Source organism: Poecilia reticulata, linkage group LG5 (genome assembly GCF_000633615.1).
Source record: "Poecilia reticulata strain Guanapo linkage group LG5, Guppy_female_1.0+MT, whole genome shotgun sequence".
NCBI classification, from domain to species: Eukaryota; Metazoa; Chordata; class Actinopteri; order Cyprinodontiformes; family Poeciliidae; genus Poecilia; species Poecilia reticulata.
In genome coordinates, this window is record NC_024335.1 from 31429195 (window position 1) to 31435194 (window position 6000).

Below are 6000 nucleotides of genomic sequence, written 5' to 3' on the forward strand. Positions count from 1 at the left end.
GGAGATACTGCAGAGTTACCGTCTAGGAACAGAACCTCTTGGTTAAAATGTATTCACTTGGTAAATAATGTTTGCAGGACACGGTGTGCAAGATGAGGAGAGAGAGAACCTGAGAGAGGCTGTTTATTAAATGTTATTGATTTTTACCATAATTCATCACACAGAAATAGCAAAATCATTTTTAAGAGAATCCACAAATAACGTTTTTAGAAGTGCGGGTGTTTTATTTAGAGACACTGAGCCTAATTCAGTCTGTGAGGGAGCGGAATGGGGATGGGGGTGTAAGACTGACTACGTACTTAATCTTATTTCTAGAGATGCAATAACTATGTTGGCAGAAAAAAATGGATTTTATACCCTCTGTGAAGTAAAATGCCCTTTTTGCCACCTATGCTTGTGAAAGCATATGTTGTAAAATATGAAAAATAAATATTTAATAATTTCTGCAATGCAGAGGTTTCTATTATTGCAATTTTATAACCAAATTTTACAAAATGTGACTGATCCCTGTAACCACGGAAATGGCTTGTATCACAACATAAATGTGTCTATTTTAAAACAAAATGAAATAACTATCGTTGTTTTCCTCAGTTCTATTACTGGATGGAAAATTCAATTAGAAATTATCCACACACACTTTCACGCAGCAGTCTCTCTTAAGCCATCTTCAAAAGGTTCCCCATTCCCCACCATTCAGATGTCGAGTCGGCTTTGAGAAAAATCAACTAAATGACAATAATGATGTTAAGTGGTGATGTCCTTTAAAAAAAAAATTTAAATACAAAGGCCTAAATTTTCACAAATGTGAGTCTGAATTGAAAGTAAATATTAAATTTCAAAAAGAGGTTTACAAGTTTTTTTGGTTTTTTAATTCTAACCCAAAACTGTTCTGTTTTGAAAGCAAGAGATATTTTTAGGTACTCCTAGTTTAACTCTTAATTTCAAGTCTCTACAATAACAAACCATACTGACAAAGTTTACATAATTCAGTCTTGAAAGGTATAAACTTCACTTCTAGCTGGTGATGCAAAAATCAGATCAATAATTGGCAAATATTCTCTTGATTGATTATAACTGGCTCCCACTCTCATATGCATGTTTGAGTAAATAAAATAGTTTTTAAATGGAAGCTTTGACATTTTAACAGCGGTCATGCTCCCTAACAGAAGGAGCTCACATTGTTGTTGTGGAAAAAACCCCTAATTATATCCAATTACCTTGGTTCTTTTTAGCTCAACATACAGTGATTAAATAAGGATAATTAATCAGAAAATGGTTTAGACTGGCACCACTAAAATGTTAAATCTGAAACATTTTATATTCTATCTTGAACTCTAGATGGTAGATTTGGAAAACTCTTGAAACACTTCACAATATTTTAGTCCTTTAGTAATTATCTTACAAACAATAACATCGACTCCAAATTGGTAATTTGATCATATTTTCAAGGGGAGAAGGAGAAAGCCCTATTCCAGGCCAAATTACATACGAAGTATGGTCTACTAAATTTGTTAAAAGGAATTGGAATTAAAACTCAGGTGTTTCTGGAAAATTGATTGGAAAATAGAGAAACAAAATTACAATTGGAGCCATCAAAATCAAAGGCCTGAATCCAACACCAGAACATGGAGGGGAGGACTCCCTGTGACCCGATGACCTCATTATGCCATTCAGTGAAGTAACGCTCTGGTGGTGGTCCCACCACCAGAGCGAAGGCTCTGGTGGTGGGACAACATAACCATGTCATATTTTTGGATGTTTGATCACCTAAACACATTATAGCTTAGTTTTATGGGATGTGTCCAGGGGGTTGCAACACTGAGAGCTGCGATGCGTTCACTGCCTGCTGTCTCGCCTCATGATCATCTCCCCACTGGGCCGTTCAGCACTGCCTCCCAGTACAAGGAGAGTTGGAGTCTCACCAGCCACTGTGGGGAAAGTCATCCATTGAGGACTGACCAACTTCAAGAAGGAAACCATCAACACCAACCCTACCCAGCTGTTTGGAGCTCTGATTATCCTGACGTCAGCCTGCAGCTACAACGCTAGATACATCGACCGCCTCATCTCTGTCTGCATGCGATCACTGCAGAAGATGGTTCAAGAACACTTGAGCCCCCAGCAGGCCAACCGGGGGTCACAGAGCCCAGTCCAGGGACCAGTGAGCTGGTGATCTGGTGAAGACTCGGCTGTCGGTGATGGGCATGGAGATGAGAAAGAACTTCATCCAGGTCATCCTCACGTATCCGATAGAGGCTGCAGAGGATCAAAGACCAGCAGCCGTATTCCGAGTCCGAAGCCATAATCTGTGAGGGAACCAGCAGCGGCGCTGTAAAGAGAGGACCGTCTCTGGAACTGGCCGAGACCGGGCAGGATGTCAAGCGTTTCCTAATGGTAGCCGGCACTGGGTCCATGGTGTTTGGTCCTAGCCAGTCCATGTAAGCAAACCTGTGGAGAAGCAACACACCGACACCTTGGTCAACTTCCTATTTGCATGTTCGTACACACACACACACGCACACGCACACGCACACACACACACAACTAAGGTTTTAATCAAATGACATGCTAGGGAACGTCCTCTTTAGGGCATAGCTTAGATGGAGGCTAACAAAGAGAACTAGAAACTGTTGTTAGATGCCATTTTGTTCTGTTAGCCCGTAAGGACAGCATTAAAAAAATGGACCAGCGTTGCATTTTAGTCTTAATAAAAGGAATTGATGACCTCAACTCACCGACTCTTCTTCGACCTCATACAAACCTAGCTGGAGAAAGGATAATTCTCCAGTCATTATAGTGTCATACCTGCATGACTTCTGTTGCAGTGGCACCTGATTCTGCTCCATATTGTATTTATGTTGTAACGCTGCTGCTGAGGATTAGTAATTTTAATTTTCTAAATGATCAGAATCCACTTAGCACAATGCAACAGTGCAGCAATTTGTGTGCCCAACCTTCACAGATTAAGGTACATGTCACTGTTATTAACTTCATTAAGAGAAAACGACAGCCATTTTTTTCTTGAGAAGAAAGAAACCTAGCTGTTCCTTTAAGAATATAAACTTTGGCCAAACAGCTGTACCAAAATATGGCTCATTTCCTAAGTGTGTTATGTGTGGATGATTTCAAAACCAAGACTATTCTTTATTTTGAGATCTTTCTTGAGCCAAGTCCCTCCAATGACTTGGGGGGATCTATAAAGAGAATAATGTATTTTAATTCAGTGATTGGATGGAAGACCTTTCTATGGCAACTAAGTCAAGACAACTGTCCCAAAAAACACAACAACAGACGGAGTCACATTACAGACACGTTGGTGTGGATGTCTCTCTCTCTCAAGAAAACAGCAAGACAGAGGGACAGAATCCGAGGAACTCTAAGGAATATTTTATCACAGCAGCCTGTCCCTCTCTGCGGATGGAAAGTCTTGCGGCAGTTTGGAAGAAAGTTGAGCCACTCAATGTCTCCAGTGCTTTGTTCAAACATTTTAATAAAACTTTTAAGGACAAACCATCTATAAGTAATGCACTTTATTGAATCCATAAACATCCCACATGGACTATTGGTACCAATTTCAAGGACCTGCAGTCAGATGAAAGGATTATTACACAGACCCCATTAGTTCATTATTTGTTCATACAACTAATTTTACAGACAATATTTAAAGCCGTAAAAGAGACAGACTATAGTCATCAGATGCCCCAATTTTGGGGGGATTTTTTTGTAGGATTTGTGCATAATTTCCCTCAGATCTGCTGTTTTTAACAATGTAATTCAAGGGCCCATGTAAATCATAAATGTCTTAAACATTCCCTTGATTTATCCCCTGGTTGGATTATGAAAAGAAATGACCCCATAGGCACAACCGTGCAAAGAGGCCTCTTACTCACCCTGGCAGGGACCCAGAGGGTGCACTCCTTTAGTGATGATGTAGCAGCTAAGGACAAGTTTTCTTCTTAATTAGAGACGAAGGAATTTGGTAACAACACAAGGTCAGAGGGATCTGACAGCACTGCGTCAATAACCTGACAAAGTAAAGGAGCACTAACAAGATAACTCTGCAAGAGATCACTTTGTGGTTAATGTTCAAACTGGGATTTAATCATGTTCTTTGCAGATTTAACAGCTTTATTATTTAAAACACCATTCTCTGCCAGCTGATCTCCAGCTAATAAACAGTTTCAAATTGGACTCAAACTCTTTCTAACTGGTTCACCGCTCTGTTGTCCAGGTGACAAATGGTGCACATCCACACACTTTGAATGAAAGAGAAGATCTTAAAATAATATGTCTGCTTAATCCTCAGGCAGCTTGTGTATCCGATGACTCAGGTTTAAGCCTCTCTTTAAGAACACTTTGTTCTTTTCTTTTACTTTGGTCATTTGCATTGTAATAGCTTTATTTCACTTTTGTATTTTCATCGAATTTTGTTCTTCATTCTTACAAACAGAATTTATTTGTGGAAACAGTACAACGTTAAAATAATATTCACAGAGAGGTACCCATGCATTTGCCACATTTAGCCAACGATTAAAACTAAAATAGCTTCTTGTACTCATCTACTGCTGATAACATTTCACAGGTCACAACATGCTGGACTAAAATTTTGGTTACATTTTGGTTATTGTACAAGTTTAAAGGCAAGTTGTACATTACATTTACTCAAAACTTGACCCGGTTCCTTTTTCCTGAAATGCTGCATCAGTGCAGTGAAAGCCTCTGACTGTGTTGAGGTGTTAAAGTAGAACCCATCTTTGTTGCATTGTTGGAGAGATTGCTACAACTGTAAGGTCAGGAGTCTGCAAAATTTACAAACCAGAGAGCAACTGTTACATTATCTTTTGAGAATATTTTTTTTGATAAAGTGTCAAATGTAGACAATTTTAGGTCATTTTAAAAGAACCACTATTTATCTTTAATTTTGGGTTTTAAGATAACAAAAAGAAAAAAATGCAAAAAGAGGATGGATACATTTTCTCCTATTGATTATTGATGTTTATGGCAAAATACCGTTTCCAACATGACAAGAAAAAAAAAATACTATCGCTGATACTTTTAAAGTAATTTCGCTGCGTAAATTCAATGCAGAAAAAAATGGTAAAATCCCAATTTATTATTGTATCTATACTTATTCCTTTTTTAATTGTTGATTCTACAAGTTATCAAGAGCCATATTGTGGAAAGCCGGTTCCGGAGCCGCAGGTTGCAGACTCCTATGCCTATGTCTTGCTTTTCAAACCCAGAAAAGTTTAGCTCAGCGACGGAGCAACGTTTCGGGTGCTTTCGCACTAACAGAGACACTCGGTGTTCTTTTGGCAAGTGACAAGCTGTTCTCACCTGCAAAATATCCTGTTAGCACAACGGCTATAGAGCTCCTCTGGTTCGGGCGAGCTTAAACCCGCAGCGACCTCTTCCGACCGCAGAGCTTCTCCACCGCCGCCATGACTACCTGGAGTAGCCAGAAGAGCGCAGGTGTTACCAATCAGGCTAATTAAGGCTGCGCAGCTTCCTGGGCAGGGAAGCAGGGTCGCATTTGATGCTGCTACACCTACCGTGACATTTTAAAACTAGAAAAACATCTCATAATGCTTCGTGGAAAGGTTTGTTTTCTTGTGGTTGCTATTATTTTCAAGCAGACCCCAACAAATTAAATGTTGAGCTATTAAGCTCCAGCAAACATAAATGGTGTATTTTCTTTCAAGCACATCGACCTTTTCTTCATCAAACCTTTCAATAAAACTCTTAAGACTAAATACTTTTTTAAAAAATCACAGTCTGAATCAGAACTAAGGAAAACAATACACCAGAAATATGCATGTTGACACTGAAGTTGGAGCTTGACATACATTCTTAATAACAAAATATAAAATATTTCAGTAAAGTGATACTAAAGAACGTGATGAGATACTTTATAACCAGGTTAACTCATTGGCAATACAAGCTAATAACATTTTTCTTTGCTAGATAAATGCAGTTAAGCCCAGAATTATTCATACTGCT